Source organism: Ovis canadensis, chromosome 4 (genome assembly GCF_042477335.2).
Source record: "Ovis canadensis isolate MfBH-ARS-UI-01 breed Bighorn chromosome 4, ARS-UI_OviCan_v2, whole genome shotgun sequence".
NCBI classification, from domain to species: domain Eukaryota; kingdom Metazoa; phylum Chordata; class Mammalia; order Artiodactyla; family Bovidae; genus Ovis; species Ovis canadensis.
The window spans coordinates 66,512,403-66,527,463 of NC_091248.1; the positions used below are offsets into that span (position 1 = coordinate 66,512,403).

The 15,061-nt window shown below is 40.4% G+C and overlaps 1 protein-coding gene across 4 annotated transcripts in view; it reads right to left on the reverse strand.

Annotated features, from left to right (window-relative positions):
• The window catches only part of MET (MET proto-oncogene, receptor tyrosine kinase), a 117,117-nt gene extending 102,739 nt beyond the window's left edge, over positions 1–14,378 (reverse strand). For 2 of the 4 annotated variants that reach the window (XM_069587945.1, XM_069587942.1), the window contains exon 1: positions 13,930–14,343. The gene's annotated coding sequence lies outside the window, so the exon portion shown is untranslated. Of the gene's footprint in view, positions 1–13,819 lie in introns of all 4 variants that reach the window. The other 2 variants (XM_069587943.1, XM_069587944.1) reach the window with 2 other exon arrangements.
• Positions 14,379–15,061: the final 683 nt, after the last annotated feature.

Genomic DNA, 15,061 nt, shown 5'->3' on the forward strand with positions numbered 1-15,061 from the left:
ATTTTATAATGTTGTATTGTAATTTACTTATTCATAACTCCCACCAGGCTACAAGCTCCGTCTTTAGCCCTTGGTATAGCGCCATTAGGGCTTCCCAAGCAGCACCAGTGGTAAAGAGCCTGCCTGCCAATGCATGAGACTTTAGAGACACAGGTTCTATCCCTGGGTTGGGAAGATCCCCTGGAGGAGGGCATGGCAACCCACTCTAGCATTCTTGCCAGGAGAATCCCCATGGACAGAGGAGCCTGGTGGGCTACAGTCAATAGTGTCGCAAAGAGCTTGACATAACTGAAAGTACAGCAGGTAGTGTCATTCATGGCACTTGATAAGAATTTGTTGAAGAATAGATAATGGAATAAATTAATAAATGAAAGAATTATCCTGAACAAAAACCCTGGCAATACGGAGAGGACAGAAAAAAAGGACTAAATTAGAAATTTATGTGACAGTGATTCAACAGGGATTTTGACCACAAAGGAGATGAGAAATCAAAGATGACTATACAATGTCTGTCTTGTATGTAATAATCAAAGATAAGGAAAATAGGCAGAGAAGAGTTTTGGGGCAAAAATAATACTTCAGTTAATAACTGAGGTATCTGTTTGTCATTCAAGTGGCAGTGTCTTTAAGGTGGTTAACAACAAGGGCATAGTGGTCAGGAGAAAAGAGGGAGTCAGAAATGACCCATGAGAGTACTTGAGGTCATGGAGGTAAGTGATATCACCTATGGACATGTTCAGTAAGGGAAAGAGGTATTCAGATGAAACCCTGAAGAGGACCAGAATCTAAACTTTATATCTAAAGGCAAAAAAAAAAAAAAAAAAAAAAGGTTTGAGTGGCATTTCAGAAGCTTGAAGAGAAATTTCAAGAAAGAAAAAGCAAGGTGTATAGTATCAGATCTCATAGAAGGATCAAGTGGTAATAAAAGAACTATCTGTCAGATTTGGCAATGAGGTTTCCAGTGTTTAGAAGATACTTTCTTGAGTGCAGGGAACAAACTGCTTGAGTTGAATGAGTTAAAAAATGAATGGCAGTAGAAAAAAATGAGATGGTAAAGCGTCTGCCTACAATGCGGGAGACCCGGGTTCAACCCCTGGGTCAGGAAGATCTCCTGGAGAAAGAAATGGTAAACCCACTCCAGTATTCTTGCCTGGAAAATCCCATGGGCCAAGAAGCCTGGTAGGCTACAGGCCATGGGGTCCCAAAGAGTCGGACATGACTGAGCGACTTCACTTTTACTTTCACTTAAGAGATTTTCAGAAATTCTTTAAAGGATAAGGCAGAAATACGATTGAATACTTAAGGTAACTGTATATTATGGATCTTATCAGGTGTGTGACATATGTGTATTCTTTCTTCCTAGAAGAAGCAAGTTGAGTAAGGGCTGAGTGAAAAATGGTGATAGAGGATTTAAAGATGAGAGGGGTTGGTAGGGAAGGTGGGACAGATGGAGCAAGGGGCTTAAAGATGTGGGGAACGAGATCAAGACCGTAAGTTGAAAAGACCATTTCATCATCTCACACAGAAGCAAGGAGGTAATAATGGGTGAGATGGAAACCATCTAGGACTCTGTTTACTCTTTAAGTTACAAGTGAAGATACTACACTGAGAAGAGGAGCCAAAGAGATTCAAGAACTTGAGGGAATAATGGAAGCTTGTAACCACTAGTGAAAGTCACTCAGTCGTGTCCAATTCTTTGCAACCCCATGGACTATACAGTTTATGGAATTCTCCAGGCTAGAATAGGTAACTGTTCCCTTATCCAGGGGATCTTCCCAACCCAGGGATCGAACCCAGATCTCTGGCATTGCATGCAGATTCTTTACCAGATGAGCCACCAGGGAAGCCCAATCACTGTGGTGGTAAGAGGTAAAAATGAGACTACAGACAAGTAAACAGATATGCTGGTAAGAGAAGCAGGTACTATAGACTGGTCAAAATGGGCAATGACCAAAGCAAAAATAAAAGTAAGTTCTCAAGGTAATATTTATCCTAATACACAATGCTCATTTTTACTGAGTATCTGAACACGCAGCAAGGCAGATTTGACAATTAAATGGCCCCATAATCATAATCTTTGTAGTGAATTCCTTGTAATGTTTATATAATTCATCAGATCTATGAACCTTTATTAAGAGGAAATGCCAGAATTGGACTGTTTTTATTTCAAAACCATTATTATTGAAATCTATAAGGAATAACATCAGGGAAAAGAAAAACATATTGAAATAGATACTCTGTTCTCAACTAACAGTCTAAAGATGTTAAAGAAATGAATTCGATATAATGATTATTTAACTCTGAAAATTAAAACCCATTTAGGAATTGTGAGGGAGCCTTGATACTAAACACCAATCTCATTATTCATTCAGAATCCTTAATAACATTTGAAAAGCAATTAATCAAGTTATGACATAGATTCTAGGACCGTCACCTTTCATTGTCATTAGTGAAACTGTCCAGGGTTATATCTGTACTTTTCTAGTGATTTAAAGAACAGTTTTTTTTGGTAAGCTATTTGAAAACCCTAAGAATGTTTAAAATCATTGAACCTTAACTTATAGATTTCAATGAACAGTCCAAATGTGTTAATGAGACTGAAATAAATTTAGAAGTATCTTAATTCTGATATGACAGAAAGTGAAAGTGATAATCTCTTAGTTGTGTCCGACTCTTTGGGACCCCATGTCCATGGAATTCTCCAGGCCAGAATATTGGAGTGGGTAGCCTTTCCTTTCTCCAGGGGATCTTCCCAGCCCAGGGATCAAACCCATGTCTCCCTCTTTAAAGGAGGATTCTTTACCAGCTGAGCCACAAGGAAAGCCCAAGAATACTGGAGTGGGTAACCTATCCCTTCTCCAGCACATCTTCCCAACCCAGGAATCCAACCAGGGTCTTCTGCATTGCAGGCGGATTCTTCACCAACTGAACTACAAGTGAACCTTAAAAAGTCCAAAACGTACTTTTATATCTGTTAGGAGAACATTTCCTTCTGTCAACAACTTATGCTTTGGCTGCTTCTTTATACGTAAATAAAATGACAGAACTTAAAATATTTATTGTACACTTTTACAATCAATGAAAAAACTAGCTAGGGTAATATTTTAGGTCCAGAGTTTCATCTAGGCCCTAAATGATTCTCTCTGTCTGCTGTCTATCTTAACTAGATAGTAGTCAGGTCACAGGCTCACTTTGGACAGTGTTGGAGGGATTCTGCCTGAATGTGAAGCCAGAATCAAATGACACTCACCTAACACTCCCAGAGGAGCATAAAGACAGGAAGTGAAGGCAGCTCTTGAGAGAAGTTTTCCTTAACTCTTAGACAACGAAGTTTAGAACATGAGAAGTACAATTCTTACACATACTCCAGCATGAATTCTGTGCAATTGAAACCCAAAGAAATGGTCTCAAAATAATATTTGCAAGAAAAGTTAATATATGTCCACTGCAGATGATAACCCAAATCGAAAAGTAACTATGGATATAGTTTTAAGGGCTATAACTCTTGATTCTAACAGTAATAGATGCATTACAATACCTTGATATACTTCCCTCATAGCTCAATGGGTAAAGAATCTGCCTGCAATACAGGAGACCTGGGTTTGATTCCTGGGTTGGAAGGTCCCCTAGAGAATGAAACAGCAACCCACTCCAATATTCGTGCCTGGAGAATCCCGTGGACAGAGGAGCCTGGCAGGCTACAGTACATGGGGCTACAAGAGTTGGACACGACTTAGTGACTAAACCACCAACCACCACAGTTTTAAGGGCCGTAACTTTTGGTTCTAACAGTAATGGATCCATTACAATACCCTGATATGCTAGAAAATTTTAGTCATGAAAATGGTGTAAAACATTTTTAATTTTGGTTTTTCTTTTAATACTCTTTAATTTGTTCTGAGAACTCAGAATTTCATTTACAGTGTTCGTGTGTAGCTAAAAGAGTGCACAGGACATGCCTCTGACATGCAAAATCAAAGTTCTTTCTTTTTCTGCTACATATTCCTGTTATTCTTACTGGTAGCTAACAGTAGGATAGACAGGCTTGATTTAGAAATGGCTAGATGGTAGTCTATCATTTCTCCCAGAATCAAACCACCCGTGACAGAGTTGGAGGGTTTTGACCTTGCTTATCATATGCCTACCATTTTCCTGTGAGCTTCCCTTGATTCCAAACAGCTTTGACCAACTTTTTTCCTATTCAGAAGGTGGCAGCCTGACTCCTATTGGGACACTCCATGACTTGCAATGCACCCAAATCCATGACCCTTAAGCGTATCCACCCACCTCTCCCTTCCTTTAACCTTGCTGACCCAATGCCCTGGCAAAACCTGCAGGTCTTCTCCTTCGTTATCTATTTCCTATACTTGCAGCGTGAGAGTTATTGCAAAAATGTCTTAAATTGAATCACATTTTCCAAATGTACAAGTACAGAAGCATTTGCCTGCTCATTTACCAGGCTGTGAGACCTTTTGAGTTTAAAAAATCCCCTGAATTTTTAGTTATTACTGATGGTTTGGTCAACCATTGAAACAGAAATTAAGAATGTCAAAACCATACAAATAAGTTACTCCTTATACACTGTTACCTACAAACAAATTTCAAAACAAGTTTAATGATAATATATGTAGTCAGCAAACTTTCAGATTCACCTAAAAAAGCCTCCAATTCAAGACCATAATAGCACACATTTCCTTTTTGTCCCCACCAAGATATATTAAAAAAATAAAAAACAATAAATCAAATTCTGGCACCCCAATGTCATATAGAAACAACACACTTTTAACCAGGAAAGCTTTTCTGGGGACAAAATGTGATGAGTTGTTAAAAATTCACAACATGGTATCAAGAAGAATGTCAATGACCATGATTCAGTTCTATGCCTTCGTCCAAATACCACTTTTTTTCTTTTGGAGAGAAATTACTGTCTCCATAGCCTTCAATACTCTAATCATGTGCATTTCAATTGCACTTAAAGCTACATGTTTATTCCAAGTCTATATGGGAAGCCTAGGTACCAGAAGATATTTATTTATACTCATAAACAGGAAATCTAACTACAGTAAGAAGGTATTTTCGCTCCCCCACAACAGAGTTCAAAGATGTGACACCTATGCAACTTGGAGCAAAACTAAACACCACTATTACTGTGGAGCGCCCTCCTCTCCCCTCTTACATTATGGCCACTTACGATTATAGCATTATGTTTTCCAAGTCTGTTTGAACTTGCTGCTCTTGCTTACAGATACAAACGACCTGCCCTTTTCTGTGCAAAGCTTTCAATCAGTAAGTATGTCAAGGTGGATAGAAGGATGGCAGGAACAGTAAAAGGGGGGAAAAAATCAATTTTTAGAAAGCATATGTTAACAACTGAATATTTAATCAAATTAGCCTAGAAATTCCTTCCTGTTTTCAGCACTCTTTGTAAGGCTGTTTCTTCATGGTACGGAATGAATTTCAATAAGTGTCATATGTTTAGTTAAATGGTTTATTTTTTAAATTTGTTGAATCAGGTCACTGACTCAGATCTCATTCCAAAATATGACAGATGGATATTGATACTGAATAAAAAGATTGACATTAGCTGGAAGGTTCTGGGCAGAAACCATTCACTTAACATTTAACAAAATATTTACTGAGCACCTACTGTGTGCCAGGATAAAATGATAAACATTTGGACTTTATATTACAATTAAAAAAGAAGGAGTTGTTCCAAAATAATTTCCTTGGGGTTAGTAAAGATTACAATGGAATACCAATAGTAAGCAAGGTCTTTAAAAGCACTTACATTTTCCACATTGCACAGAAAAATGCATTAGTATTCATTCAAACATCCATTTTGTCATGGTTGCAGGATTTTAGACCTAACTCAGATTTTTGAAGATGCTGTTTACTGACCCTTAACAAAAACCAACTTCCTATTTTTCTAGAACAAAAGGGGGCTTACATTATTTCAAAGATTTCTTAGACATCAAAGAGCTTAGAGAGACATACAGTTTATGGGTAATGATTTAGGATTTAGTGAATCAAAAACACAGGGATTAAATTTCCTTTAAAAGACCTCTAGGTTTAAATTTTAAGAGCCAAAATGTTGGTTTAAACATACTTTACTCCTGAGAAAAGCCAAAATTTATTTTTAAAGATAGTCTGAGTTATCTTATGGACCTAAAACTTGTCTAGGTTTTACTTTCCCACATGATTAGGCCTCAAAGGAGACAACCTGTCTTCTGCTAAACAAATTCACTCCACCTCTCTCTGATTTGTAAAGACACATTATTTCAAATCTCTAGCTCTGAATACTCTTGATATTTTCAAGAAAATATTAAAACCCAGAAAAATCCCATAATCTTATTGAACAACTGAAGTATATTTGAATTTCTCCAAGTCAATTCTTATTTTTACATACCACTTTAAAATTGGACCCAAGATTCTAGGTGCTAGATTCAGATTTCCAACTACCAAGGAACAAGAGATCATTTCAAAACAGGAAAAGGCCACTGATCTTAATATGTACACAGCTTCATGATATATTATTATATTTGCATTTAAAATAGTAGGAAGAAATACAGTACATAATCTTCCGTTCTAACACAATAGCCTTCCGGAAGGCCGCTAGCCTGGGTATTTCACTGAGTTTTTAGGATTAAAGGAAACAAGTTAGTGCACAACCTATGAGCTTTTATTCCTTTGGAAAAACTAGGTTTGCAAAAATAGGAGGGCTTTTAAAAGGCACTTGAAACCAGTGCACGTTTTGAATTTCAGTAGTAGAGGAATAACAACTGGTGAAGTTAGACAGATTGTAAAAAACAGAACAAAGAAAGCACCAGTATTCCAAACAGAGTTTATTCTGAATGAGAACATGGAAATAAAATGTGAAATATAAAGTTATAATGAATTTAGATTTCAAAAAAATATTGCTGTAGTTTAAGAATGAAATAACTATACTACTCTTTAGTTCAGAATATACATAGTTTGATAGAAAGTATGTGGGTTGATGAGTTTAGGAAAACAAGTATGTGCCAATATAGATGATAAATTAGAGAATATCTCTTTTTAAAATTGCTAAGCCAATTTTCCAGTGAGGTAAAAAGCCTGAGACCTTTAAAGATAAAGTACTTTACAGAGCGGTCTGGGGTTCTTTGCCCATGCATGCTGCTGAATTAAACAGTATCTGAAGCTAAGACATGGGACTACTTGGCAGGCAGAATTGTGGCCAAGAACACAAGCGAGACCACCAGGAGTTAAATCTGGCCTGCAGACACTTTGGCTCTATAGCTTGCACAATTTTAAAGATATTGAGTCAACATTTTAAAACTGAGAGATTTCTAGGTTTAAAAATTCTGAAAGACACCACATGGTCCCACGCCACTCACTGAGCCTCACAGCAACTCTGATGATGCCAAGCAGTGGCTGCCCTCTCTTCAGTTCAGTTCAGTTGCTCAGTTGTGTCCGACTGAGACCCCATAGACTGCAGCACGCCAGGACTTCCTGTCTGTCACCAACTCCCAGAGTTTACTCAAACTCATGTCCATTGAGTTGGTGATGCCATTCAACCATCTTATCCTCTGTCGTCCCCTTCTCCTCCTGCCCCCAATCTTTCCCAGCATCAGGGTCTTTTAAATCAGTCAGTTCCTCACATCAGGTGGCCAAAGTATTGGAGTTTCAGCTTCAGCATCAGTTCTTCCAATGAATATTCAGAGCTGATTTCCTTTAGGATGGACTGGTTGGATCTCCTTGCAGTCCAAGGGACTCTCAAGAGTCTTCTCCAACCACGGTTCAAAAGGATCAATTCTTTGGTGCTCAGTTTTCTTTATAGTCCAACTCTCACATCCATACATGACTACTGGAAAAACCATAGCTTTGACTAGACAGGCCTCTGTTGGCAAAGTAATGACTGTTTTTTAATATGCTGTCTAGGTTGGTCATAACTTTTTCCAAGGAGCAAGTGTATTTCAATTTCATAGCTGCAGTCACCATCTGCAGTGATTTTGGAGCCCCCCCAAATCGTCTCTCACTATTTCCACTGTTTCCCCACCTATCTGCCATGAAGTGATAGGAACAGATACCATGATCTTAGTTTTCTGAATGTTGTTTTAAACCAACTTTTTCACTCTCTTTCACTTTGATCAAGAGGCTCTTTAGTTCTTCTTTGCTTTCTGCCATAAGGGTGGTATCATCTGCATTTCTGAGGTTATTGATATTTCTCCCAGCAATCTTGATTCCAGGTTGTGCTTTTTCCAGTCCAACATTTCTCATGATGTACTCTGCATATAAGTTAAATAAGAAGGGTGACAGTATACAGCCTTGACATACTCCTTTCCTGATTTGGAATCAGTCTGTTGTTCCACGTTCAGTTCTAACTGTTGCTTCTTAAGCTGCATCCAGATTTCTCAGGAGGTAAGTCAGGTGGTCTGAAGAATTTCCCATCTCTTGAAGAATTTTCCACAGTTTGATGCGATCCACACAGTCAAAGGCTTTGGCATAGTCAATAAAGGAGAAGGAAATGGCAACCCACTCCAGTATTCTTGCCTGGAAAATCCCAGGGACGGGGGAGCCTGGTGGGCTACTGTCTATGGGGTCGCACAGAGTTGGACACAACTGAAGCGACCTAGCAGCAGCAGCAGCAGCAGTTTTTCTGAAACTCTCTTGCTTTTTCTACGATCCAACGGATGTTGGCAATTTGGTCTCTGGTTCCTCTGCCTCTTCTAAATCTAGCTTGAACATCTGGAAGTTCATGGTTCACGTACTGTTGAAGCCTAGCTTGGAGAATTTTGAGCATTGCTTTGCTAGGGCTTTTTCTGAACAAATTGTTGTTCCCTAGTAAAAGGGTTAGTTTTACTTATTTAGGTTACCTGTTTACAAATCTTTATACAGCATATAGACAAAACATAAGTGGGAAAGAAAAAAAGAAGAAGAAAATTCAACATACTGATTTAACACTGGAAAGGGAAAAGGAAGGACAGAGAGAGAAGGCAAGAAAAGAAGTACATAGTAGACAGAAGTTGTAAACCATCAGCAACTGCCTCCTTTGCTGTCTCCAGATTTATACTATGAAAGGGATCTGTGACAAAGGCTGTTGAGTATTACTCTAATCAAATTCCATTAGGCCAGGCTCACAGTGTAGAAAATAAGAAGTAAAACTGTCTGAATGGAGCACTATCACTGATCAAGAATGAGGTGTGGGAATAAATGCAAGAAAATCTCATGGTTCTTTCCTTTCATAGTACTCAAACCAAGGGATGTGGGTCTCTCCTTCAACCTCACCTTTGAGACTATAAGGAAGTATGGCAGGCACTGTCCCAGTACTTCCCATAAATGACCAGGGAGTCCATGTATAGCTGTACATTGCAAAATTCCAGAGAGAAAAAAAATGAGAATGACACTCTCAAGGAATGCAAAGGAGAGGTCTTGCTCCAGATATCCACATGCCTCATTGTTTGATTTCCTTTAGGTTATAGCTCAAAGGTCACCTTTGAATTAAGGCATTCTCTGACCCACTACTGAATTTTTCAGTCACCAGTCTATTCCCTCTGATCTTACTACTCTCTCTACTTTATGCTTCCTTATAGCTCTCATCAGTTCAGTTCAGTCGCTCAGTCGTGTCCATCTCTTTGCGACCCCATGAATCGAAGCACGCCAGGCCTCCCTGTCCAACACCAACACCCGGAGTTCACTCAGACTCACATCCATCAAGTCAGTGATGCCATCCAGCCATCTCATCCTCGGTCGTCCCCTTCTCCTCCTGCCCCCAATCCCTCCCAGCATCAGAGTCTTTTCCAGTGAGTCAGCTCTTCGCATGAGGTGGCCAAAGTACTAGAGTTTCAGCTTAAGCGTCATTCCCTCCAAAGAAATCCCAGGGCTGATCTCCTTCAGAATGGATTGGTTGGATCTCCTTGCAGTCCAAGGGACTCTCAAGAGTCTTCTCCAACACCACAGTTCACCACCTCACATACATTTTATTTCTGTATTTTATTTAGTTTGCCTTCTTCAATATAAAACACAGCAACATGAAGTCAGAGACTTTTGTCTGTTTTATTCTTTGCTGCATTGACAGAGTCTAGAATTATGCCTGGTAGGTGCATAACAGTTTATCCTGAATGCCTAAATCCTCAAACACATTCTTAAGAGTACAAGAAACTGGCTTTCACTAGAACCTGTGATTCTTTGACCATATTTCATAATTGCTCAGGCCAAATTTCACAATAATTCTTTGTTATATTAGAAAAAACACTTTTCAAATCCTATAGACCACTATATAATCTATATGGCTCATAAATTTTTATATAATTTCTAATTGCCTTATAGCTACACAATTTCTTATAGAAATATAAAACCACAAGAGTAACCTGTATAAACATACTTGCACAAATTTACACAATCACAAAGAAATATGTATACCTGGTTATGTGATTGGCTAGTTCACTGTTGTTTTTTTATTTCACTATGCTCACACCTCCTGTTACAAATGCCATACATGTGATTTTTCTCTCAATTACATTTTACAGCTTATAAAAACACATTCTTCATTTTGTCCCTTGAAAAACAAAGTGGTCAGATTTTACTGGATGTTTTTATTGAAACAAATCCCAGGGGGAATATACTAAACTGTTAAACACAGCTGAAGAGATATCTGAGAATGGGGTTTCTGATAGAAGTGTAGATTACAAAATTACTCACAGCTCTAATCTGATAATAGGAGAATGCCCCACACATATGAATGAAGGTCTTTCTTGGTATGCTTTACTACAAAAAGAACAAGAAAGGAAAAAGAGAACTGGGAAAAAAGAAGATGAGAAAAACTCCTGAGACTAGAAATGTTATAGTCATCATTTATCACTAACTGAAGAATCCCAACATACACCTCAATGGAAAATGGTTCAAATAGTAAACCTTCCTTGATGACTGGGCAGAGGCTGTGTGGTGCCATGAAAATAGCATGTGGGCTAGGCTTATGCACAGTTGCCTTGTTGATAATATGAGAAGGTTAAGATATTGGTATCAACCGTGCCTATTTTGTAAAGGTGTTGTAGTATCAGAAAGATGATACACTCACAAGCAGCTTCAAAATTTTAAGTTCCAATCTTGTGATTTAAAAAAAAAATTATCTTAATAGCAAGTATGTTGATCTCTTTGCTATTAAATAATAGAATTTTTTTCCTAAGGTTGTCATTCGCTTATGAGATCCCTCTAACAATTATGGACCTTGATTCCATTTTGCATGTGATTGGTTTCTGAATATCTAATTCTTCAAGGGCAGATATTTCATTTCTTCCTTTCTAAAAGTGTTCCTCTAGTACCAAACACATATGATGTTTAAGTTACAGTTCTTAGCTATTTTTTGCTAAGGCAAATGTGGGCCTGGGAGCAACTCCGTTAAGAACAGGGAATCAAAGTGATCCTGAATTGACATTAGTCAGTATATTCATCATTTATTACTAAGAAGTGACTATTTTACACTGAGGAAAGCCCATGGAGAAACTCTGCCAGGAGGGCTAAGTGTCAAAGACACCAGTTTCAACACACACCAGTGAGGTAAAGGAGATTAATTCCCTGGCACTTGACTCTGCATATTTTCTTCCTTTAAGGTGGCACAATTAGGAAATTCAGTTTTCCATGAACAAACATTAGCAGCTCAAGAGAAATACTGGGGATGACAGGGAAAGGAAATCACAGATGATTTTGGTGAACCTAATGACAGTAAAGAAGAAACTATGAAATCACAAGATATGGAGGCACAGAAGACTTGAAAGCAGCTCTAACCAAACCAAAGACGGATGAGGAGGAAGGCAGCAGAGAGATGGGAGGTGCTCTCAATTTGCAGGGAACTGTAGTCATGAATGTGTCACCAAGGGTATAGGTGCAGTCAGAGAAAGGTGTGTCTCCTGAGAGAATGGTAGCCCTTTTGATTATTCACCTTGTTGTGAGGTGACCACATTTGAGAAAAAGTTTCTTGAGGCTATTACAGAGATGCGTAAAAGGCAAATTAGACTAATGTCATTTTGAACTATTTTTTTTTTTTACCAACAGTTAAGGAAATTGATTTTTGAAATGCATTTCTTAGTCTAATCCTCCTTTAAACAAATGTTAAAGAATTTCAAGATTATAGTAGGTTGTAGTCTTAACAGGAATTTATAAGGGGTTTTCTCCTGCTTACAAAAGTATCGTTTTTCTTCTACTGTAGGTTTAAAAGTTATGAAAATACTACTTATGAACTTTCATACCGACTGGCTGTGGTTTAATCTAATACATCTTTATCATTCAGAAAAACCTCATCCACTAATTCTGAAGGGACATAGAGTACATTTAATGTAAACCTCTATTGTGATGTATTAAGAACAAGGCAATCTTTGAAAAAGCAGTAGTCAGCAGATCATCTTCTAAATGTTATAAATTATACCACGTTAAAAATCAAAATATATTTAGGTTAATAATTATAGGCTTATGCAATGTAAAGTTTGAAACCAGGCCTGAACAGAATTTTTAAAACACCAGTAAATTTTATAAGGAATTAACCAGTTTTGGTACTAAAAAATTTCTTATGAGTGACGTAAATCTTACTTGTATTATTCAGCAGTTCAGAAAGAGTTAACACTGAATACATCACAGACTTGCAGTCTACAACTGGAACCAAAGCCCCTCACTTTTTGTTCCATTAGGGAAGTTTACATGTTAAAACAAAACCTAATAAGCTTAAACCTAGAAGGAAAAGCTATGTACCTGTAAATAATCCAAGCACCACTTACAGTTTACATAAAAGCACAATTTATATCCTAGAAGCACACAGAAACATGATGTACATCATTTTCAGATCATCCTCATGCAGAAAAAATTCATTAGTCAGCTATAATAGTTTAGCTGTAAAGGAAAATAATGTCTCTGAATCCATTTGCATGGCAATGTGCATGTGTCTGGTTAATGGAAATGACAGAATAAGTCTCCACCCAATTCTACAAAATGTGAACACTTCTTAAAATTCAGGAGAGAGTCCAGATACCCTATATTCTCTCCAACGTCAATTTTTACAATCCTCTCATATTCATCGACCATCTTAACTTGGCAATTAAACGATCCTGATTATTTTGCCTAAGAGAGTTGACAATATTTCATTCTGCTTCAGGGCTCCTTTGAATATAAAACTGTGATAAGGTAAAACACACTGGGCAACTATTCATGCATGAGCCACAGGCACAGGAACTCTCTCCAACTGCCAAATTAGTAAATGGCTCTTTTAAAACATAAAAGGTATGAAATGTGAAACCATACTTTGGAGTAAATTCTGCATTGGCAATAGTCTGTGAAAATACTTTCTTTTCTGGTTTAATTATTGGATCAGTAGCAGTACGCCAGACTGACTGACCTCTGGTTATAATCTATTTCACCTAATAAGACAGATGTCCTCCACAGAGCCCCAGCAAAGAGAGAAAGTAAGATTGAAAATGATGGATCACAAGACCTGTGTATTTGCCAGAAATTAAAAATTCAGCCCCTCACAGAAACACCTGCCCCTTGGAAGCTGCCCCACGTAATGCGCATAAAGCTACGCTGGAAACTAGAAAACTGCTTGCTTGATCCTTTCTGGTCACATCACCCTACGACAGGGTGACTCGATCCCTTTTGTAAAGGATGAGTCAGATCACAGCCTTGAAACTTGCGGGCAGTAACAGTCACATACCATCTCCTATCCCAGTGCCCCTCTCTCCTGAGTCACACAGGTGGTTGTCAGAAGCAACCTCCTAAAACGAAAAGCCCCATTGTAGTTTCGACCTAGCCTCTGGGGCCACAACCGTTCAGTTTCTGAAGCCCCTGAACTCTCACCCACCTTTCTGATCTTGCCCTCCTGAACACCAGTCAGGTCTCCGGGGGAACAAAGAGCAGAACGGCAGGGGCCAGGGTTGGGGGTGGAAGAGCAGAAGCGAGCTGGAGTTTTACCTTGCGGCACCCACGAACCGGCGGAGGAGAACTCAAGCGCGCAGGGACCACCCGCGCGCTCCGCGCCTCCCTGCCTCCTCGCAGCAAGTCAGCTGTCGTCCCGCATTTGGCTCCCGCCCTCCGCTGGACTCCGCATCTGGTCACAAAGCGCTCGGGGCGCCGCGGGCAGCGAGAGCCTCCGGGTCACCTGCGGCCGGGCCCAGCCGCGCGCTAGTCCGCCCTCCGGCTGCGCTCTCCCTCCGCCCCGCTCTCCCTCCGCCCCTTCCCACCCTCGCGCTGCCCGGCCAGTGACTCAGCCGGGCACCGGCGCGAGCGGCCCGGGGCAGCCCGGGCACGTCCAGGAGGGAGCACGGCCAGGAGAACAGACTCGGGCTCTCGCCCACCCGCCCCTGCACGTGTCCGCCCGTCTCGCGCGAGGTCCGTCCACCTCGTCCACAGGTCCAAGGACCGCTGAGGTGGGGACTGGCAACACCCTGAGGGGGAAATCGGCCCCCGCCCTTCCTGCCGCCCGCGCGCCGCGCCGGGCCCCGCGGGGGGTCGCGTTTCCTCCCACCCCTCCCCCGCCCCCGACAAGGTGAAACTTTCTAGGTGGAGTAGTTTTCTCGCCCTGGCCGCTCGCACTCTCCCCCGCCTCAGCTCGGGCAGTTTGAAGTTAGCACAGCCTGATGATAAGCGGCAACGAGTCTCCCCCTCCTGGTGCCCGTGTGGCTAGCGGCCCTGACGCACCGAGAGGACTAGGCGCGCACACGACGCGCATGAGGCGCGCACCCCCGCGCTACCGGCGCGAAAAGCGCGAGGCTCTGCTCTCCTAAAGAGCTTTTCCCGCGTTTCATCTCCGTTAGCATCGGTCGCTGACCCGGGGACGCGGAGATTTGGGCACCACACAAACAGGGAATTCTTTGTCAGATATGGAGGTAGGAGTGGATGGACAAATTGTCCCAATGGTTTCATTAATGCAACGATTATCCCCTACTATGATAACTCAGATTTCTGAAGGGAGGAAAAACAGGAGTTTAACCCTGAGGAAACTTGCTTCTTTAGCTTACCACCCCCCCCCCCCCACCACCCTTTTACCCCCCTTCATAGCAGGAAATAGGCTGATTAAATAACTAGGCAGTGAGCAACACAACAG